This window comes from Canis aureus, chromosome 23 (genome assembly GCF_053574225.1).
Source record: "Canis aureus isolate CA01 chromosome 23, VMU_Caureus_v.1.0, whole genome shotgun sequence".
NCBI lineage: Eukaryota > Metazoa > Chordata > Mammalia > Carnivora > Canidae > Canis > Canis aureus.
The window spans coordinates 32810996-32835415 of NC_135633.1; the positions used below are offsets into that span (position 1 = coordinate 32810996).

At 41.2% G+C, this 24420-nt stretch overlaps 1 protein-coding gene and 1 pseudogene across 1 annotated transcript in view; both read right to left on the reverse strand.

Annotated features, from left to right (window-relative positions):
* The window catches only part of TENM4 (teneurin transmembrane protein 4), a 2712352-nt gene that overhangs the window by 1446189 nt on the left and 1241743 nt on the right, over positions 1–24420 (reverse strand). The gene's annotated exons all lie outside the window — the stretch shown is intronic.
* On the reverse strand, positions 20935–22394 carry LOC144295477 (alpha-enolase pseudogene; annotated as a pseudogene).

Here is a 24420-nt window from a genome sequence, read left to right on the forward strand (position 1 = left end):
GTTTGGAAATTTCCCCAATGTCTTAATTAGACATTATAAAAGAATCACCACAGCAGTCTCAATGGTACCACTTACTTTGACCTGCTTCTGTTCACTTCATAATCTATTGTGGATTATTATGGCTTTCCAACACCTGACTCATTTCCCATATCTGACTACACTTTATCCTTCTTTTTACTCTTTTGCCAACTTATTCTTTGGCTTTTGATCCCTACCATACTTCAAATTTACTCTTTAATTTGCTGCTATTGGCTGATGTAGTTAAATGTTTCACCTAATTAGCCTGGTCCAGGGTCATACAGAACCTCATAAATGGGGATGTTGGTAGTGGCGCTTAGCTATAAGGTGGGCCCCAGACAAGAAGACCAGTTTGATCTAATATGCTAATCTATATGTTCTTAATTGTTAAACAGAGATGCAGACATGTTGACCTTTTCAGTTCTAGCATCACATTCTATGTGATTCACTTCCACTTCGTAGTAGATCTGTGGGAAAACTGAAAGCAGAAGTAATGTAAAATGTTGGTTTTACATGAAAATCATTTTTATGAAAAAAAGGAGATTGATAATTTTAAGTTATACTGGATTTGAAAACAGGATGTAGAGATCCTTTTGCTGAATGTGTTTAACTGATAAGATATATTCGTTCACTTACTCATTTGTGATATTATAATAATAAAGAGAACAGATTCTGAATATGGACTGCCACTTACCACCAGGGTAAGTCATTTGACCTCTATGTGTCTCAGTTTCATTATCTACAAAAATGGGAATAACAACGGCAGCTACCAAAGGATTGATGAGAATTAATCAGTTAATGTATATGAAAACCTGTAGAACACTATTTGGCACATAGCAAGTGCCACATATATATTAACTATTATTACCAATCTATAGTCTTTGGTCTCCTATTATATGTCTAACATAATATAAAGAATCCCATACACATTCTTGGAGTCAAAGAATAATTCAAAGTAATATTTGACATCTAACAGCAGAGGAGATGAGGGGTTTGAGGTTTACCCATGGGATTTCTTCCTATTATCATCATCATTGTCATAGTGACTACATTTATTGAGTGTTTGTGCCTGGCACTCTTAGGTGTCTTTCATACTTTTTCTTATTTTGGTTTTTACTTTTACAGAGAGGTTAACTCTCTGCTAAAGGCCATATAGCTTGAAAATGGTAGATTCAAGATCAAACTGAAGCAGCCTGACTCTAATATTCCATGATATTAATAACACTGGACATCTATAAACTATATTGAGACATGGCACAAAGTGCCTTCATTCAATACACACACACATGTACTGAGAACACAGTATATACGCGGTGGACAGAGACAAATCAGACCCCTGTCGTCAGATAACTCCTGCTATCAAGGAGATCAGATTTCATGTTGAGGATACAAAAATGAAAATGACAAAGTGTAGAGTGTGCTATGACAGTGATGTTCCCAGGGCAAGCTCCAGAAATGGCCTCTCAATCTGAGGGAAAATTGAGGAGGCATGAGAAATGAAGAGAGGGCTCGGCAGTGTCAAGGATGGAGAGGCAGCAGGTGAATAGGTGTGGAACAGGCATCTGAGGGAGAAAGACAACATGTGAGAAGAGATTTGATGTGTGTGGGGAACTATGGGACTTTGCGGCTGGAAGAGATTGAGGGTCTAGGAGATATGGAACTAAGAGGAAAACAGGGCATGACCAGGAAACCTCTGCCTGCTAATGTGAAGAGCTTAACATTGAACAAGAAGACTTGGGGATTGTTTGAAAACATTTAACCAGGAAGAAAACAGGATCAAATTTGCTTAACAAAGATCATTGCACAAAAAGTATTAAGGGTTTTTTTTTTTTAATCATGTCTTTAAATTAATGGCATGTTTTATTGAAATCTGTCTGTATTAAGTTCTTCTTGTTTTTGTGGGTTTACACTAATGAATTTCAGTAAGTGGTATTATTAATATTACTCACTATTCCTACCTACCAGTTTCTTAATTCCTTAGGTTTATAGCATGCTTTCAACTCCATTATCTCCCATAACTGCTATAACTGCCTTTTAAAAAAAATGATTATTTCCCATTTGCAGATGAAGAAACTGAGGCTGAGTGATGTTAGCTTTCACAGAATTGCCTGCCTCAGAACTACAACCCTGGGAATAAATCTGAGCAAGGAAGCCTCAAACGGATGCCACGTGATTACCCTCTTTGGCTCTGCGGTGGACTGCAAGGGACCTCCACCCTTGAAATACCCATGCAATTCGGACATCCCACTATAGCACCAGGGTCAGTTCCAGCCCAGCTACTTAGGACAGCGGTTCTGCTCTAACAAACTGTTATAAACTGGGTGGTTTAAACATTCATGCCTCATAGTTCTGGAGGCTGGGAGGTTCAATATCAAGGTGCTGGCCGATTTAGGGTTTGGTGAAAGCCTGCTTCCTGGTTCACAAGTAGCCATCTTTTCCCTGTGTCCAAACCTGGAGGAAGGGGTGAGGGATATCTTAAGAGCCTCGTTTCTAAGGACACTAATTCCATTCACAAGGGCTCCATGCTCATAACCTAATCACCCTCCCAAAGGCCCTACCTTCAAATATCACCACACTGGGGATTAGATTTCAATATATAAAATTTGGAGGACACAGGACACAGGCATCCAGTCCATAACACTACCCAATGACCATTTTCTGTCTTCCTGGATAGCAAACCTTATCTGTCTCCTGGCAGCAGTTGTGGCCAATGACATGTAGACAGAATCCTTCTGGTGACCCTTTGGAAAAGATTTTTCTCTGAAGAGAGAGTAGTATGAGCTAATGGTCCCTTTGCTTCCTCCCTATCTTGTATGCTCTTGTGTGGCAATGTCATATTTGAAGGCAGGTAGGATCTTATGAGCAATAAGGGATCTTTTTAAATTTTGTTTAGATTCTATTTATTTATTTGACTGAGAGAGAGAGAGAGAGAGAATGAGAGAGAGAAAGAGAGCACAAGAAGCAGGGGGAACAGGAAAGAGAGAAGCCCCAACTTGGGGCTCGGTCCCAGGACCCTGAGATCATGACCTGAGTGTAAGACAGATGCTTGACTGACTAAGCCACCCACGCAACCCGAAAAGAGATCTTTTGAGAACAAAAAAAACCCAACATACTGAGGATGGTGTAAGGGGAGGATGCAGGGCCCAAGTCCCTGTGGTGGATGCTGGGTTGTGCCATTCAGATGTCACTATAGGGCCCAAACACAATTGTCCCTGCTGCTGGGAAGGTTTTTAGCAGGTGACCCTCAGCCTTCAGTCACTTGGGGATTGTCTCAGCTGCACAGTTACCTTGCCTAAGGCCACATCCCTTTCCTATGGTGACTCCATGACTTATGAGTTCAGAGGTTACAAATCCCAGCTTTCTCATCCCAATGGAAGACAGCTGTGGCTGGTTGCAGGCCTCCTCTTTGGGGTCTGTTGATGTTGTCCTTGGGCCTTCATAACAGCTTGATTTCTCTCTCTGCCTAACGCTTCCTCCTCCCCTTCCCTTCTACAATGTTGATCCTGGTAGCACTCTTCAATAAGCTCTTGCAAGCTAAAATCAATCTCAGAGTCTGCTTCTTGGGCAATCCAACCTCATGTCCCTGATGGCTATTTTGGTTTGCTGAACTAACCATGGGCCACCTATATTCTGTTAAGTTAGCAATATACATATGGTTTAAACTATGATTAGCTGGCATTAATCGCAATGCTTTATACCTATTTATACATCAGTCTTTCTGACTAGACTGTGATGTCTTCAAAAGTGTTTGCTGTGTTTAATTCAGCACTGTGTCTCCTTTTGGGTTCATAACAGTGAATGCTACTTAACAGGTTCTCAATATATGTATTTTAAATGAGGGAATGAAAGCTATATCTACTTGAATGTCTGGTATTTATGGACATGTCCTAGTACAGTGAACTATTCCTGCAGAACTAAGTTTTGTACATAGTCACTTATTTGCATCATATTTTTCAGGAAACACATAAAGCAAACTGAAAAGGATCCCATGCCATATGTAATATTACAAACAGAAGGATCATCCTCCAATTAAAAATTGCCATTTAGTTCTTTAAAAACAAATCCTTCTGGAGGAACCTGAGTGGCTTAGTCAATCATCCACTCATGATTTTGGCTCAGGTCATAATCCCATGAGTCATGAGACTGAGCTGGTGTTGGGCCTCATGTTTAGCAGGGAGTCTGTGTGGATTCTTTCCCTCTGCCTTACTCCCCCCCCCCCCCACATGCACTCTCTCTCTCAAATAAATAAATTTATCTTTTTAAAAATCCCTCTGCTAGTACACGATGACCTATTTCATGAAACTGGGAATCTTAATGAGGGGTAAATCTATGTTGAGCTTCATTCTCTAAAAGCTAGTTCTCTGACAACAATGTCCATGAACATTTTTTTCCCTCTGTGCAGCCCTAAAGACAAACAACACACACACACACACACACACACACACACACACACACACGCTAGACAGAAGTCCTGGGCCAAAATCACACCTCTGCCACTTATTAAAGTGTAATCTTGAGCATACTGCTTAAACTTTTGAGACTCAGTTCTTTTATCTATAAAATGGGCAAAATGAAATGCTTTAAAAATGCTTTTGGTTTCTTATAAAGCTGCAAATCAGGCATTAATTCCTGAGATGCTTTTATGTTCTGTTTAAGGATCCTCATGCTAAATATATTTTAGAGTACCTTACCAGGACACTGCTTTCTCTCTTTGCTCTTACGTCTTCCCTCTGTTCTTTCATGAGAATTATGCTTACTGCCTTGGCTGCCTGGAAGTAGAGAGCTTTCTGTCATGTATATTCTATTCCATTTATTTCACATTAGCTGTACTGTATGACTATGTTTTGCTCAAATGAGGTTTCCTGGGAAGCAGGCAGGTGTTCACATTTTTATGCAAAATTTAATATATGCAATGCTTAAAACCCCCTACCATTTATTGGTTATCTTCTGTGAGGTGGGTGTTTTAGATACATCGTTATCTTTAATCTTCACAGCAATCCTACAAAGTAGGGGATTATTTGTCCATTTTGCAGATAACATAAAGCTTGGAACAATCAAGTAATGTGCCCAAGGCAACTCAGTTAAGTGAGTGGTGAGTCAGGATTCAAAGACAGAACTCCATGACCCCAGGGTTGTATTATTTCCTCTACCTCACAAAGCAAATAGAAAGATAGAAAACAATTTCTGTGCACATAGATAACTGTTTGTAATTCCCTTCCAAGAGATAAGCTAGAGATAACTATTTTTATGGGAATCAAGGTTTGCAGGGGGCTTACTGCAATGATACATTTTAAAAATCATTTAATATAAACTTAATAGAAGAGTGATGGGCAATGTTTATTTTGCAACTGCATTTTCCTTCAGAAATTATTCATCCCAGTGACCTTTTAAAATGACAACTGGCAAATAAGTATTGCTTGATAATAATTTAAATTTAGAGAAAACTTCGGATAATGAGACATTAAAAGACACCTTGCTTTATTCTTTCAGAAGAGCCAGAGCTAGCTAAGTAAGAGATACAAAAATATAAATTTAATTTTCCCCAATTTATTAATCAGATAACATAGCAACCATATGGAAGACATTTTAAAAATTAATTAAATGACCTACATGGTCATAGCTATAACACAACAGTTGTTTTCATTTTGTTCCTTGTGTCTCTAAAGCCTCTCTCAATATGGGATTGTGGAATTTTTATATTTGAAATATTTTTAAGAATAGCATATTGCTAGGAACACAGGATCTTAATAAATATGATTTGATGAAAAAACACCAAAGTTCAGGTTTTGCTCCCAAGAGTACATTGTAACTCAGCTTTATTTGATAAAGAATCATTCACACAGACTGGATCCGCTAGTTACAGCTCATAATGACACAAAAAAATACTGAATACGAGGAGAAAGACATACTTTTCAATGAGATATTAAAGAGATAAAATAAGCTGAAAGATGAGGGAATGAAGAGGTTTTAGAGGGGAAAGTCAAAGGAGGAGAGTTGAATTTCCAGCATGTAGAGAGGTAAGAATATCCTGATGAGCTTTTTAAATTTTTTTATTACACATTTTCAACTAAAAAGGTACATCATGTCCACTAATACCCAAAAATGTGTGTGTGTGTGTGTGTGTGTGTGTGTGTGTGTTTAGAATCTACTAATTGCTGAGCCCTACACTGTGATGTAGGTATGGCTATTACCTATTTAGTAATGAGGAAACTGAGGGACAGAGAGTTTATGTGGCATGCACTGGAGAGCATAAGTAATGAGCACAGGCTTTGAGCCAAGTCAATCTGGCTTCAGAGTCTAAGCTTCCAAGCATATACTTGTCTACCATCCATGGAACCATACCTGGAATTGCTGAATGTGGTAGGAAGTTAAACAGGTTAACAGGCACCTGCTAGGTGCTTTGCATGTGTTATCTTTAATTCCTTTCACATCCCTGAGAAGTAGCTAGCATCATCCATATTTGATACACGAAGGTGAGAGCCAGAGAGGTTGACCATTTTGTGCAAGGCCACACAAATAGTAAATTAGGAAGCTGTGATTCAAACTCAGATCTGAGTCCAAAGTTTACCCTCTAAGTGTGCTACCTTTCCTCAACTTTCTGATTACCCGTCGTCTTTATCATAGAGTAGTAAAGACAGGAGGAAATTTAAATGCATGCCACTATAAGCAAAAGAGAGAGGTAAAGATAAGAAGAACATAAGGGAGGGGGCAATCACTTAAACAGCTAATCTTTGAAGACATATTATTGTCAAGATATTGTGCTTGGTGCTTGGTAAGCAAGTCTTGCCTCAGAGAAATTCTGGGTCCAACAAGCACAATAGATGAGTGTGAGATGACCAGAGAATTGTGGCCAGGAATAAGGAGTGGTATCAGAAGCCCAACAAGGGTGTCTTGTGTAGAGTCCTGGCATTCAAACCCATTTTGACTTCATAGTAAGAGATGGAAACCACATTTCTCTCTTAGCTATATTCCAGGATCTTACTCCAGGCTTAGAAAACTAGAGACAGACTCACTATAGTCCCCAGGGTTGAGAGAAATCTAACGTGCACAGAGGATCATAGGTGGAATCAGAAAGCTAATACTGTTCTACATTCATTCATTCAGTATTCATTGAACTCCTGTGTGCCAAGTACTATTTTGGAAGTGAGGGACACAGTAGTAAACTTAATCTTTGTTAGGCTTTTGAGCAATAGTGGAGGAGTAAAAAATAAAAAAATAAATAAAAAATATGTAATATATACCTTTATGCAGTGATAAATGCTTTGAAAAAGAGTAAGGTCGGATATTATGTTCAGAAGTAATGGGGAAGAGGGGTTAAGTCAGGAACTGAAGATGAGATGACACCTGAGGAAACACATGAAGGTTGGGAGAGCACCTGTGATTAGGACACTATAGGGAGAAAGGCAAAGTTTCGTCGCCTTGAAGATCCAGGTGTGGGGACAAGGCGACAAGGACGATATGGTAGAGGAGATGAATGAGAGAGAGAGAGAGGCAGGAGGGAGGATGCAGAGGTGGGCAGGGGCAAAACCCGAAGGTCCTCATGGGGGATGTTGTGCCCAAGATTGCGAATCTGAGAAACCACCAAGGAGCCGACAGCATGCAAGCGCACGAGGGTTTATTTACAAGCTCGAGCTTGGGTCCAAGTATATCCCACACAGCGGAGCAGGGACTTGGACCCCGAAGTGGGTTACAGCTGGTTTTCTTATAGGCTGGTCTAGGGGATTTTCAGAAGGGGCGGAGGAATTTCTCAAGTTCTGTTTACATTTTGATATGGGGCTTTTAAGGCCATTGGGCTCTGTTCTCATTCTAATATGGGACTTTCTACCACAGGTGTGGGCTCTGTTGTCTTTCTGATATGGGATTCCCTGCCAGAGGACATTGAGGACATTCTGCAGTTTTTGCCATAAAGTTCAGCTGTTATTCACAGGGGCCTAAGATGGCTGCACTTGTGCTAATGCTAAACTTGAGGTGGGATGGCCTTAATTTTTCTCGGCCTCCACAGGGGACGTGAGGAGTTCAGAATTTATTTTGAGTGTGAGCCACAGGGGTGTTTTGAGCAGGAAAGTCACATGATCTGAGTTCAGTTGTAAAGATTTGGCCAAGCAGAAACAATGACCAAGAGGCTGTATAGCTGTCTAGGTGAGGGTTGACCAGTAGTTTGGACTAGGGTGGGAGCAGTGGAGACAGGGAGGAGTTTGAAAAATAGAACTTTCTGAGAGTAGGAAGTTTGCACTGGGACGGACAATCAACAAATTTTCTTCCTGGAGTCAAGCTACATGGGAAACCAAATTATAAGCCACTTCTAAGTGTACCATGAAAGACAGATTCCAAACCTCCTGTGACCAGAACACTACTTCCTGAAGATAAACCTGATGAGCCAAGAGATGATCAAGAAAGTGGTTCTGTGGTTGTGGAGTGTGAACGAGGGAGTGAGATGAATCAGAAGCTAGTTAGTACCAGGGAGCATGGTAGGATCCAACATTCTCACAGTAGAGATGGTTTTGCCAAGGGGATCAGAAATACTTGAAGCTCCAAGGCCATAATCCCCCCTCTACATTGAAAATCATTTTGCCTTTGAGATCAATGCTCTGACTGGCCCAGAATGTTTGCTACCCAAAATGCTGCTTCAGCTGCACTCCCAGGGTTCACAGTCTTCCATTTTTGCTGGATTTGATTATTATATTATTGTGTGGCTGGGCCTAAAATTTATTCATTACCACCTAGGTGTGCAAAAGAATGTTGCTGTTCCTTTAGGAAAAGGAACTGATCGAAATATTTTACAAGCTTTTATTCCCAGAAGTAGTGGGGTCAAAGGATGAGATCTTTAGTCACCATTATCCTCTTTAAGATATTGTGGGTTATTTCCACCAAACACATTCTCTTTGGAGAAACTATTTGGTCAAATTCAACATTCAACCACTGGCTGTTTCTCTCCTCCAAAGGGTCTCCTGGCCTCCACTCTCTCCTTCGCATGGCATTTTGGTGCAGAGGGAAGGTCACACAACCTCATGGCAGCAATAGGAGGATTTCTAGCTTGGGGGCATGTCCTTACTAGTATCTTCCAGATTTGAATGGGTCCTTCTGCACCTGTTTCTTCTTTAAAGTAAAAATTTTTTAAATGCATTATGTATGTATGTCTTTGTTTTAAGCATGGCATTGGCATCTACTGATGAAATCTATAGTGCTGGATGACAGTCTCTTGTCTTGAGATACTCCATACTGAGTAACTGCCTCATTTTGGCCACTGACCTCTGAGTGTCCATCATTTTCTCCACACCTCTGGTGCTCCTGCCCCAAGTCACTTGGGAACCCCTGGATCTGCACTCTCTGCAGAGTTAGCCCCCTGAAGGCTTCTCCCTCTCCTTTCTGCCATCCTCCCTGGCTACCTAGAGCAGGGAAGAGGAACAGCCTGTCTCTTCTATTCTCCCACGGCTTCTTAGGGGCTGTTTTGCTGTCTTTTCAGCCCAACCTCTTCTAGGTGAGGGCTCTTTGAAGGAGTCAGACAGCTTACCTAAGCTAAAGGACCTTCTAATCTCTCTCCTTTTGGCATCACAAGTAGAACTCAAAGTCCTCTGTCCCTCCTTTTCACTAGCCTTCTCTATCTTTGTGGCCTTGGCCCTCACCTTTCTTCTGATATTAATGGCTGAAGGGATTCACAGAACAAACCTGTTTGCTGATAAAGAAAAACATGAGGAAGTACTCTTTAGATAAGTTCACCTTTAATTAGACCAGCCCAGGAGCCAAGATAGTGTCAATTACTTATCTCTGCTCTGACCTTCTATGTGTGGCTGATCTTAGGGTTTCACTCCAGGAGGCAACCCCTTCATAAAAGTTCTTAAGGAATACATGCAGCCCCTTAGGATCCTTAAGAGGTACAAACAGAGCACCATCGGCATATATACAGGCATATATAAGGAGAAGGAAGGAATAATTAATATTTTAGAAGAATTTATGTGCTAAGAGATTGCTAGGAGATTTACATACAATTTCTAATGAAAACAACTAAATGCAATCTCTCCATTACAAATATGAAATCAGAGACTGCCAGAGTTTCAGATCAATATAGTTATCTGTTAATGTATGTCCCACAGGTACTTCAACCCCAAATGCTTATAACCCTTCCATATAGAAGCTCCTCATTCCTCATCTCCATTTTCGTGAACTTTTCCAATATCCAACCAAATTCTAGGGTCTGAAAATTTGTAATCATACTGTACCACTTCCTTTTACTCATTCTTCCATTTAAGCATATGTCAAGTTTTAAAGCTTCTGCCACCTTAATATATTTTCCTTTCTATCCTCTTTATCTGTGTCACTATGCCATCTACTATGTCATTGGCTTTATGAGATATGTATCAACTCTCATTTCAAGAATACAATAGAATCCTAATGGGCCTGTTCCACATCACACTCCACATACCAGAGAGTGGTTTTCTAACACAGAGATTTGATTATATCATGACCTCACTCAAAATTCTTTAGTGACTTTCTATTCCTTCGTTTATAAAGCCCATCCTCCTTAGCATGGCTTGAAAAGCCCCCTGACTTGTTTACTTACAGCCTCACCTCTATGAATCTTGGTGTTTCACATTCTGTACCTTTGTTCCTGCTGTTCCTTTGACCTAAAATATCTGCTACTTCTTCATCTGCCTCTTTCAGTTACCTTACCTGCCAAAACAAATCCTTTCTGATACTCCAGTTAAGATCCACCCATTTTCCTTTGTGTTTCCACAAAACCACATACCATAGGACATTTTCTTCCTTGTGTCTATAGTTATTCAAGTGATATTTGTGTTTGTATCTCTTGTGCCCAGAAAAGTCTCTGGCTTTTAGTTGGGACCTAATAAATTGTCAGTGTCCATGTTGAAAGAGAGACAAAGAAGGAAAGAAAAAGAGCAAAAGTGAAAAAGAAAACAATTAGAGAGTAATGGAATGAAGGAGAAAAAGCATGGGAGAAGAAGGCAGAAATCCGAGGATAAAAGAAAGGAAGTTGGAGAAAGAAGAAAGACATGCAGACTTCAGGATTATTGGCCAAGATCACTCTGTCCACATACTACTAGATCCCCAAGCATTTATTCTGAGTGTAAGATGAAAGCAAACATTGCCTCTTCAAAGCATGCTTGAGAAGTTATCAAGACGTGGGACATTCCCAGCTCACCTCTCCGGTTTTCCCCGCTAAGGCAAGGCTTACAGGCATCCTCTGCACAGAACATACTGAGAATGCAGCTAAAGTAAATGTGTTTTCTTCTACGACTGTTATTTTCAAGACAGATGAGTCTAAATGCCTGCTATCCACATCCAAGACCAGTTTTCAGCTCCAGAAGCTTCCAGAAGGGATGCCTGACCTCTGGATTGTGATATGGGTGCTTGGCATACACTCATAGAGAAGCTCCCTACCTGACCCACAGATTCATGGACCAGGATTTGCAAGTAAAGTAATTTAGAAGTCAGAAGCCAGCGGACATGGATGTGAACAGGAGCTTCTTCTTTTTCCTCTTCTCCTTCTCCTTCTCCTTCTCCTTCTCCTTCTCCTTCTTCTTCTTCTTCTTCTTCTTCTTCTTCTTCTTCTTCTTCTGTTAAATATTTTGTTTATTTTTAAAAAGATTTTATTTAATTATTCATGAGAGAGAGAGAGGCACAGACACAGACAGTGGGAGGAGCAGGTTCCATGCAAGGAGCCCAATGTGGGACTTGATCCTGGAACCCTAGGATCACACCCTGAGCCAAAGGCAGATGCTCTACCACTAAGCCAACCAGGCATCCCTTATTTGTTTATTTTCAGAAAGAGACAGAACACTTGCAAGCAAGAGGGAAGAGGAAGAAAGAGAGGGAGAGGGAGAGGGAATCTTAAGTAGGCTCCACGTTCAGTACAGAGCCTAACAGGGAGCTTGACCTCATGACCTTGAGATCATGACCTGAGCCAAAATCAAGAGTCAGATACTTAACCTACTGAACCACCCAGATGCCTCAGACTTAACATGAGCTTCTGAAATCAGAGGCTATGGTAGGTATGTGACTAGAAGGAAAATGAAATATGCATACAAAGAAAGATGAAGCTTATTTATTTAATTCATGGAAATAAAGTGTATATATTTATATATACATATATACACATATACATATGTGCATAATACATATATATATATACACATATACATATGTATATATGGTATACATGAATCAAAGGTTGGGTTGAGAATGACAGAACAACAAAAAGGCAGAGAAACATAAAAAGCTTAATTTATTTCTGGGTTGTCTTGTTAGTTTCTCAGTCAGTTCTCCATTGACTTGATTTTAATTAAGCTTTTCTTAAGCTTAAGAGTTCTGGGAAGGTAAGTGAGTGCAGTGCCAGGTGGGAATATGCTAAGAAGTCCCAGATCTAATTTTTAAAATTCTTCCTTATAGCAAACATCCATTACACAGATTCTGTTGACAAATGACCTGGATGCGGCTGAGGAGTATTGGTTGTTCACTTGTGTTTGGTGTTGACAGAGAGTCTATGCGACCAGGAATGCTAACTTGTCACCTGGCCCCTGGGCTGGAGAAGCAGAATGATGTAAGAGAGAGAGAGGTCAGGATCAGGTGTTGGTAGTTGTCAGGCTAACCACTAACAGCCTGTGTGACCTTGAAGATGCCTGTGCACTTTTCTGAATTTCACTTCTATCAGGTGTCAGGTAAACAAAGGAGACCGTGTTACAGACAAATAGCCCCTCTGGAATTAAAAATCTTTAGATTTTTATTTAAAGTAGACAAAATGTTTTTATAATTCTCTTTAAACAAAGCAAAATAAAAGTAATATTTGTTGTTCCTCCAGTCTGGTGTATCATTCCACCCTTATTTATCTGGCTAATCTCTACTCATCTCTCAAGAATCACCTTAGAGATCTGCTTTTTCAGAAAGCATTTATTGACTACTTCATGTTTCCCTGGTTAGTTCCATCTTTGTGCTCACGATCCTCTTTTTTAAGTCTTATCCTAGACTGTTAATTAATTGAGGTCAGGGAGTATGTCTTTTGTTACTTTGGTAACTCTGATACATTGTATAGAATCATCTACATAGTAGATAGATAATAAATGTGTGTAAATAACTGATTGTAGGAATAAATGAATGATAGATAGGTACAATAAGGAATAGAAATAGAAAATGTCTAACATTTTTATAATATTTTAAGTTTTACACATTGTGAATTTTTTTTTTTTGGGGGGGAGGGTTGTTTATTTCTTTTCTTGGCCCCTTTTACGATAAGAACATGGAGGATTGAAGACACTGTAAGTCACTCAAGATGATAGATCATATCCCAGATTACTGGCAAAGCCTTCTGCGAACTCTGGTCATCTAGAACAGGATCTGTTCTCTTTCTTAACACCAAGCCATTCACAGTAGTTCTCAGCTTACTAGGCTTAACAAGAATGTATACAGTACATTATCTCAAAGCAGAATGGCATCTGTCTCACAAGGTGGAGGGGCAGAGGATGTGCTGGACAAGCTTCTAATCTGGCTGTGGAAAACTGGGAAGATCAGAGTCTATGGAGGACAATGAGGTCAAATGCCTGAATACTTAAGCAAGCCCAAAAGCCAGGGATGTGAAGGCTGCCACTAGGGAACACATGGCTAAATGCCTAATTTATAGTGTGGACATGAGTGCCTTCCCTTTTTACAAATGCTTCCAAAGATAGCAGGGGCATGCATGTAGAGGGCATTTGCAATGATCTGTAAGATAAGAGCCTGGCAACGTAGATCTTATAAAAAAATAAAAAAGGTACTTTTGCTCCCCCTTAAGAATGAAGTTCTAGGAAAGAGAATCAAGGTAAGAAATTATTTCAATCAAAATAGAAAAATCAAATATTGATCTGATATTACATGTGAAGTAATTATATTTATTACAAAAAAAATTTTTTTATACTATTGACCCATCTGTGAGTTGGGAAGCACTGGATTATCTAATCATTCACTCAATCAGTCATTCATGCTGTTATTATTTCGACCCACATTATTGAACATCTATTATGTACAGTCTTGGCAACGACTGACGATTTCTCCATGCATGAGACAGACTCTCTTCTAGAGGACAGGCCAGCAAAACCATGATTTAATGAGCATATATGGATATTCTCTCCTATGCTAAGCATTTCATGAACATTTCATTTTCAAAAATCACAATGACCTTGTGAGGCAAGTTTTGTTACACAATTTTTAGAGATGGGGAAACTGGGACCTAGCTTAAGGGAGCTGCCTAACTAACAGTTGATAAATGGCAGAGTCAGGCTGGGAATCCAGGTCCTTTAGACAGTGAGCCTTTATGCCAAACCATGAGCTATATGCCGAGCATACAGATTACGATTCATTGATCTGATTAAGGTTCTGCTTTTTTAGCAAACTACCAGCTGCTTTCTATGCTTCTGATCTATGGACCACACTCTGAGCAGCCCCAGGATAGAGGATATGCTTGTCCAATCAGAGCCCATTTCCCTCTGTTCCTTCCTGAGCAGAACCTCATTTTCACTCATGGCTCCTCTTTGCCCACTACAGCCCATGTGACTCAGGACAATCTGACTCTGTCTCCAGCTCCAGACTGTATCTTGATCACTCTCCTGTTCGGTCCAATATGGTGCCCTCTAGCTATTTAAATTAATTAAAATTAATTAAAATAAAACCTTTATTTTCTCAATTGTGCCTGTAGGCTTCCAGTACCTAAGAGCCACATGTGGCTAGTGGCTGCTATGCTGGCCAGTGAAGAATAGAGTGTTTTCTCATTGCAAAAAGTCCTATCAGCCATTACTGAAAGTCTAAATCAATTATGGTAATTCTCTTTTCGTTTTTTAATATTTATTTATTTGAGAGAGAGAAAGACAGAGAACAGGGGGAGGGGCAGAAGGAGAGGGAGAGAATCCTCCAGTAGACTTCCCACTGAGCTCAAAGTCCTATGGCAGGCTGGATCCAGGATCCTGAGATCATGACCTGAGCTGAAATCAAGTGTCGGATGGTTAACTGACTGAGATACCCACGTGCTCCAGTCATGAAAATTCTACGCCCATTTTTTCAGAATTCTCTTTCAGGAGCATGACATTTTTGTAGCAATTGCTATTGGTCTGCATGCACAGTTCAGCTAAACTGACCCAATCTGATTGAAAGACAGGACAATAATCCTTATTTAGGGGAGAGATTTCCTTTTTCTTTCTGTGTAGGCTAAATTAAACAAGGAAATGTATGTATCTAGTTTCTGTTGGCAATCTCGGTGGTCTTCAATGAAAGGAGGTCAAAGCGGGAGCCCTGATTGATGGGTCTTCACTAGGAGCTTTCCTCAGGTTCTGCTTCTGCTTGCATGAGATAATAAACTTCCTTGTGATTTAAAGCATTTTGAGCCTAGTTTCTTTTACTTAAAGCTAAAAGATAATTGAAAGACATCTGTAGTCTAATTTTTTCCAAGTAAGATAAAGTAAGACAAAAAAGGTACAATTATTGCATTCAAGTACTATCAAGTTTCCTGTGGAAGATTCCTCATGCAGAAAAATACCTGTAACCAGAGGTTCTCAAAGACAGGAGAGAACCATGGTGCCATGGGTGTTTGGAGTAGTAAAAATCTCTTTTCTGCTTTTCTGTGAGTAAAAATCTAGGAAGGCTTCCTAGAGGAAGTGATATTTCAGCAGGATGTCGGAACAGGTAGCTTCTGAGACAATGACAGGAATAAAGGCATTTCAGAAGAGGAAATGGCATATGAAATGGTGAAGAGGTGGGAAAGGCCAGGGATTTCTATGAAAATGGTAAAGTCCTAGCCACTGTGCTTGACATTAGAGCATATATTAAACTAAAATAGAATCAGGCTGCCTTTCTGATTAATGCATGAATATCCATGGATAAGCCTCCTAAACATTTGTTTAGTGTTTCACCCTGTTCAAAATATGGTGAGAAGTATGTTTTTGTCTGCAACACTGCAGAGAAACCAGGCCTAATGTGGTCAGGGTCACAAACTAATACATGATGAGTTAAACATAAACCCACACATCTCCTGGCTTCTGACCCTACTGCTCTGGGGCCTCAAAAAGTGCTGCGGTCTGAAGGTGATCTTCCTTCTCCATTAACCAGGGGCAATCTTGTTCAGTATTCATTTTTAAAAGTATCTCAGTGTGGGTGACTAATTATTTGCTTGCCCAACTACCTCTGCAGACATTACTTTTGTGAATTTCTCCTAAGTTTTAGAAGGAGTGATGGAGAAGTCAGACTGGCCTACAGACATAGACCCCAAACTACAGGAAACATTTCCCAGCCACTTCCCCTTAAGTCCATGGGCCAGGAAAATGTTTTCACATCAGGCCATGAAAATGTTTTTTTTGGTGTAGCTAATGGTTCATTTCAATGGTAAGTTTTCAGAGGAAGGGATTAACCTGATTTGAACTCTACAACTTCTTTCAAGTTGTTTAGAAAAAACAAAAACAAAAACGTGTTTGCATGTATGTGTGTATGTGTGTATGTGTGTGTGTGTGTGTGTGTGTGTGTGGTCTGTAGACAGAGAGAGAGAGACAGAGAGAGAGAAATAGAGAGAGATGTTTATTTTTTTATTATTTTTTTGTATATTTTCTTATTGGAGTTCGATTTTCCAACATATAGTATAACACCCAGTGCTCATCCCGTCAAGTGCCCCCCTCAGTGCCTGTTACCGAGTCACCCCACTCCCCGACCCACCTCCCTTTCCACTACTCCTTGTTCATTTCCCAGAGTTAGGAGTCAAGCGAGATGTTTAAAGCCAGTATGTCAAGATATTCATGATTGGTGAAAGGTTAAAAAAAAAAAAAAAAAAGGCACAAGGTAAACAAAAGAAAGGTACTATTTCTTTTTCAATTTTGTTGTTAATATGAATACTTTCAAAATGAAAACCAAAAATAAATAACTGAAACTGTAACGTGGATAGAATTGCTTGGAGTTGGCCCATGAAGTCAGCCATAGGCCACCCATTCTAAGGTGGGCAATTAAAAGTTAAGGAGACTGCTCTTGATACAGACTGGTAGGCCCGCCTGCAAATCTCATCTGTAAAGTGTCTGACCCAAAAGAGCTGCACAAGTAATGCTACTTTCTTGCAAGGGTATGCTCCCTTTGATACCTGCCGGCCACTAAAGCCTATACACTGTCATCTCCACTTTGCAGGCTTGAATCCAATTAAGTTTCTTAACCTGCTGCACCTAACATATAACATTGAAACTCATTTTGTCTGACTCCAAAGCCCATTGTATACCACTAGATTAAGGCTTTGTGATAAGAACACACTGGCTAGAATTATATCTAAGCATGGGTAACTACTTGAGGTGGGGGTGGGGAAGCTAAGTGGTAGACATAGAATACAGATACTGGTATTTGAGAAGTCTAGAAGGAGATTTAGGTTTGCTGTGCTTTGAGTGCTCAAATCTCAAAACTGGGGTCCCCGACTCTTTACCCAGTTGTAAGAGATGGAATCTGGGGTATGAGTCAGGGAGCAACAGAAGACACCCACATAGGTCGGGAGCCCCAACTGAGTTCATTTTTGTTCACAAGAAGGAAGATTGCTGAACCTTCTTTTGGCTGAGAATGTATGAGAAGCAAGAGGGTTCAGGACCATCATGGACCCAAGCAGAGGAATATGGTGGAGTAGGAGGAGGAAGACTGACTGATACTAGCTGTGTGGAATACAGGAACCATCCTCAATGAGGCAGTGGGCTTTATTAGCAAAGAACATTTGGGTTGAGATTCTCCAGTCCTCTCCATCTTACTCCATTATGAGAGAATGGAAGCACGGAGTGATACAGAGCAGGGAACAGCCAACTTATCTAAATGTTAATGACAATAATTACTGGCCTGGAGAAAATCTCTTAGTTTAACTGAAATATTTCATAAACATCACTGGGAGGATTTGTGTGGGGTTAGCTGTTCTCCCAGCAACAAGCAGCCTTTCTCAGGGCTAACACAACCTCCCCAAGGAAAATTAACACTCCGAGGGCTGACAGGGGAGTGTACATGGGACTCTTTGAATATACTGCCAAAAGAGGGAAGAAAGAATGTAGTAGGTGAAGGTCATGGTGGCAGAGGCTGAAACCCTGGAGGCTGAGTGACTACGTGTAGTACGATTAACTCGGACTACATTCTTGACTTTCATCAGCCAGTCTCCCATTTACAACACAAGGCTCCCTCAGCCAACAAACCATCAACTTATTTGGGATGCTTTTACTGAGAGGGAAAAGGTCAGAATGCAGAGAAGAAGAAAGTATGGGGACTGTGGGGGAGAAAGTAGATGTATAGCTGGCCAGCCTGGGACTAAGAAAGTACCATGGATCATGGGATCTGGTGAGAGTCAAGATTTGGTAGGAGATCTTTACAACAAAGATGCCCAGAATACAAGATCTGATGCAGTAGTAGCAGCAGCAGTAGTAGCAGCAGCAGCAGCAGCAGCAGCAGCAGCAGCATTTGCAAACTTGTTAGAAAGGCATGATCTCAGGTCATAGACCAAGACCTGAATCAGAAACTGAGATGGGGTCCAACCACCTATATTTGTTTTTTAAGATTTTATTTATTTATTTGAGTGAGAGCGAGAGAGAACACAGGGAAGAGGGAGAGGGAGAAAGCAGGGACCCTGGGATCATGACCTGAGCCAAAGGCAGACGCTTCACCAACTAAGCCACTCAGGCACTCCACCCATCTGTATTTTTATGGGCCTTCCGGGTGATTCTGACATCCTGATGTAAGAGAACCATGGGTTACACTCAGTTTCTCCTAAGTTCCTACAAGGGGCCAGGGATGGTGTCAGATACAGGTTCAGAGAGATCAAAAGATGACACAGGGACTAATAAAAAGTGGATCTTTGTCACCATGAGCTGGCGGAAATAAGCCAAACAAATGAGAAAGGATGAGACAAGCGTAACACAAATAAGCGCTGAGTGGAAGGCAACATGCATGCAGAAGGGCAGAAGGGCAAGTTTAAGAAGTTCTTCTCAAAGACCTGGGGGGAGATTTGAAACTAGATCAATAGAGCAGGGTTATAAAATGTGGCATTTAATACTATAAAGACTTCTCTTCTGTATGCATTTTCTTCTTTCTTTCTAACAAAAAAAACCCTGCCCTTTTGCATTTTTGTTGTTGTTGTTGTTGTTGTTGTTAGCAATGTATCACAGGGAAAGACTAGATTTCATTTCCTAGTCACCTTATATCTAGAGACGGTCAATGAGACACAAAGGTGAACTGTTAGGTAGTTCACTGGGGAATCCTTGAATGGATACAGTTACAGAGTATGTAGATTATTACATTTGTGTCTCTCTTTCCTCTACTTTCTGCCTGACATGTATGTGATGACTAGAACTCCACCAACCACTCTGTGTCCTTGAGGATAAAAGTCTCTTGCTAAGAACTATGGATAGAAAGATAGAAAAAGTGGCATACCTGCTAAATTTGTGAGGTCAAAAACACTCTCTAGCCTATTCATCATCTGGACTTTTTTTTTTTTTAAACGTGAGACAATAAATTTGCACATTTTTAAGCCACTGTAATTGGGCCTCCATTACTACCAGTTAAAGACAATCCCTAACTCATAAGGTCAGGAAGATCATTCTAGACCGAGAGAACCGTGGAAGCAAATGTATGCTGTGAATGTGCATGGCATACTTGGAGAACAAGCTCAGGACAGCAGGACAGTGAGATGTGGAGAGCAATGCAGAAGGAGGTAAGGCAGGGCCAGCCTTCTGGGGCCGGCCAGAGGAGCAAACAGGAGGAATTTTCTTAGAAAGATGGAAGGTTCTTAGTATTCTAGTGTGTCTTTTTCTCTTTTTTTTTTTTTTTTTTTTAATTTATGATAGTCACAGAGAGAGAAAGAGAGAGAGGCAGAGACACAGGCAGAGGGAGAAGCAGGCTCCATGCACCGGGAGCCCGACGTGAGACTCGATCCCGGGTCTCCAGGATCGCGCCCTGGGCCAAAGGCAGGCGCCAAACCGCTGCGCCACCCAGGGATCCCTAGTGTGTCTTTTTCTATAGAGACCTTTAACTCAGGGGGCCTCAAGATGACCCTCTCCCTGCTAGCATCTCATTCATTCACCCATTCCACAAGTCAGAACACGAGACACAATTTCACACCATGTCCCCAAAGCCCATAAGTGACCAGATCTCAACAAATCATCTCTTAAAACTTGCCCATATGCCCCTTTACCCACTTCTGTCACCAGGACCCAAATCCCACTTCAATTCTCCAGTTAAAGTGCTGACAGCTTCTCTGTCATCTCCTTGTTGCCAAAATGAAGGCTTCCTCTCCATGCCCCTCACTGTAGCTGGAGTGACATCTAAAAAGGCAAAATTGATGCCAGCACGGCATAAAGCCTTGTTTGTACCTTTTCATTCCAAACAGTCCCCTGAGTGTTCTACAGGATTCAAATGGATGTTCAGGGGTGAAGAAAGAAATATTTGTGTGTTTTAGCGATTTTTGGAAAATGCTGGAATTGAAGTAAATTAAACAGCTTTACTTTTTAGCAGATTTAATTTGCTGATGTGCAACATGTCCCAGGACAAAGGCTTTTTCACAGTTACATGTCTTTGGCTCATGTCCTAAGGAGCACCTTGTGAGAACTGGGGATTGTAGTCCAACATCATGAAGGCCAGGCTCCATAGCCTCGGGGGCCTCTATAGTCTTGCCTCTGCTGGCACTGCCAAGCTCCTCCCAAGCCCCTACTAGGATCCTCAGCATACCGCAAAGCAAACTCACACTTGTCCTTTGATGCTGCTGTTCCTCTGCTTGAAATGTCCATCCTTCATCTTCATATGTTGAAACTCTTCCCTTGAAAGAACGAACCCAAAAATCATTTCCTGTAACAAAAATGTCCTAGATCCATACCTCACAGTTTCAAGCAGAAAATTGTAGCTCCCTCTTTTACACTTAAATATTATGTGTATCTTTACTAGACAATTGCTATATTTTTATTTTTTTTTCCTGTGGGTCACTGAGGCCTTTTTATTCTGCACATAAAACCATTGGGGATCTTGCCTGTGGACACCTTGAGATTATTACATAGACAGACCTGGCTCCAGACCTGGCTTGTTGGAAGTGAGGTGAGAAAGCAATGATTTGGACCAATCACATGTTTACAGAGCTAGGGTTCCCAGCAGGGTTCCAGATGGTCAAGTCTGGCTTCTGTAGCAATTCTAAGGAAGCTTTGAGAACATCACGGGTTGGGGAGAGGGCAGCTAACTAGCACAGGGACCTGCCACTTTGGGCTGGGGGCCTCGAGCTGCCCAGGGGAGCAGAGGTCTAACAGCCGACTCAGGACCACAAGGTAGGCCACCTGGACCTTACTTGGCAGGGGGTTTCTGAAGCTTCTGCCAGCGAACTTGGCCTTGCTACCCAGTTCCTCTTCAGTTCTGAGGATCTGGTTGTCTTTGGCCAAGTGCTCGGATCTGCATGGTGTACCCGTCTTGATCTGCCCAGTGCAGAGTCCCACCACCAGGTCGGCGATGAAGGTATCTTCGATCTCCCCGGAGCAATGCGACACCATGACGCCCCACCCATTGGACTGGGTCAGCTTGCACACCTCAAGAGACTCGGTCACAGAGCCAATCTGGTTCACTTTAAGCAGGAGGCAGTTGCACGATTTCTCGCCCACAGCCTCAGAAATCCGCTTCGGGTTGGTCACGGTGAGATTGTCCCCCACCACCTGGATTCCAGCGCTGGCAGTGAACTTCTGCCAAGCTTCCCAGACATCCTGGTCAAAGGGGTCTTCGATAGACACCAGTGGGTAGCCCCTGATGAAGGACTTGTAGAAGTCAGCCAGCCGGTCAGGAGTGATGTACCTTCTGGGGTCATCAGGGGACTTGAAGTCCAGGTCATACTTCCCAGACCTGAAGAACTCGGAAGCAGCTACATCCATGCGGTGACCACCTTATCGGTGTAGCCGGCCTTCCCGATGGCATTCTTCAGCAGTTCCAGAGCTTCTTTGTTCTCCAGGATATTAGGAGCAAATCCACCTTCATCGCCCACATTGGTGGCATCTTTTCCCTATTTCTTCTTGATGACATTCTTCAGGTTGTGATAAACCTCTGCTCCCATGTGCATGTCCTCCTTGAAGTTAGCTGTACCAATGAGAAGGATCATGAACTCCTGCACGGCCAGCTTGTTGCCAGCATGGGAACCACCGTTGATGACATTGAAAGCCGGAACTGGCAGGATAACTTCAGAATTGCCAGCCAAGTCAGCAATGTGGTGGTACGGGGGCACCTCCTTCTCGACAGCCCCCGCCTTGCAGACAGCCAGGGACACTCCCAGAATAGCGTTTGCACCAAATTTAGATTTATTCTCTGTCCCGTCCATCTCGATCATCAGTTTGTCAATCTTTTCCTGCTCCACAACGTTCACTTTCTTGCTAGTCAGGGCAGGTGCAAGAGTTAGGTTTAGACTAGCATGCTTGCTTCTATGTTGAGAGTGGGGACATCTTGAAGCTGAGGATTGTTTATCATCTATTTATCCATCCAACCATCCATCCATCCATCTACCTACTTATCTTTCCATCCATCTATCAACAAAGATAGGTCTACCTAGTACTCAAATCAAACATTTTGAATTAAAAAAAAAAGTGGTGTACATGTTAATTTAACAAAAACCTATTTGTATTACAAATTCAGGTTATGGTGGAACTGTACCTATGTGTAATAGCTATCTATCAGTATATATTTATAAAATCAGTTTGTTTGTTTGTTTGTTTATATTATTTGGTCAATACTTTAAGCAAAAATGAAGGGGATAAAGTGTTTTATGGGACCAAAATATATCAATGTCCTCATCTCAATACTCAATTGTTTTTAGCAACATGCTTACTTTAGATGTCGCATTCCTTGTGGTTAGGGGCTGTCATTTGTCCATGTTTGCACCTTTGTGCCCATCACTGTGTCTGGGGATAAAGGGCATTTATACAGTGTTGTTCTCTGGTCTTCTGAACTTAATCTTTCTTCCCTTCCTAAGCTATGTCTATAAGTCGAATTGTCTGGAATCCCTTTCCTGATATTATAGTCCAAATTCTCACTTTCTTTTCTTTAAAATAGATTTTATTTATTTATTCATGAGAGACAGACAGAGAGAGAGAGAGAGAGAGGCGCAGAGACATAGGCAGAGGGAGAAGCAGGCTCCATGCAGGGAGCCTGACGTGGGACTGGATCCTGGGTCTCCAGGATCATGCCCTGGGCTGAAGGTGGCGCTAAACCGCTGAGCCACCTGGGCTGCCCCAAATTCCCACTTTCTGAGGGTTCTTTCTATGCACTACCATTTTTAAGTTGTATTTAGATTCCAGCTTTGCAATCTGATAAGAAATACAAGAAGACATTGGTAAAGACTTTGCTATAGACTAAATGTTTGCACTCCCCCATTCATATATTGAAATCTTTGCCCCCAATGTGATGGTATTTGGAGGGACCTTTGGGAGGTAATTGAGTTTAAATGAGAACATGAAGGGAGAATTCCTATGATGGGATTAATGCTCTTCTAAACAGAGGAAGAGACTGGAGAGCTCTCTTTGCATGCACACAGCAAGGCCATGTAAAACATAACCAGGAAGGGGGGCTTCACCAAAAACCTGACCATGCTGGTACTTTGATCCCAGACTTCTAGCCCATAGAACCATAAGAAATAAATGTTCATTGTTTTAGACACCTAGTCTATGGTAATTGTGATAGTAGTCCAATTTATGAGTAGAACATGGATGTGTATATCTGTTGCAATTAGGTATTGAGAACATGCACAAGCCATCTACTTTAGCACTAACATCATACCAATTTTTAGAAAGGGTGTCCTGAAGTTCCACTGGGTCACTCTGTAAATAGCACCTGGAGTTTAAAAACTAGGGTGTAGAGAAGAAAGACATATAATTAACAAGCAGCATGCAATTATTTAATGGTATCATTTCTATAAAAATACATGTAAAAATTGATTCCCCCATCTGGACTGTAAATGCAAAGAAATGGGACTTTTATCCCCCTTTCTTCTAACTCTTCTATCCTTCGTAGTTTGTGCCATATTATGGTTTATAATCACTCATCAAACATTTTTAAGCTCCTACTATGCCCAGGCATGTGAGATCAACTTTATAGAACGAGTTGAATTGAAATGATTGAAATGAATGGGTTATTCCCTTTTTCCCATGATTTTTCTTCATGAAAAGCATGGAAATGAATTCACAGTCTAACTTCTACCCATCTTTCCTGCTCCCTGCTAAAATTATGCTACTATCCCCTTATGTCCCAAGCTGTGATCAATCTCTTCTTGCCTTATTCTTTAACTGCATTTTATTTTTACTTATCTTAAGCACATATTACAGCACCTCTTGCACTCTTGCTTATTTTACTTACTGTTTTGGATGCCTCGTGTGCTCTGCCCATTGGTGTGGCCTAGAGGCACTCAGATGTGAGCCCAACAGT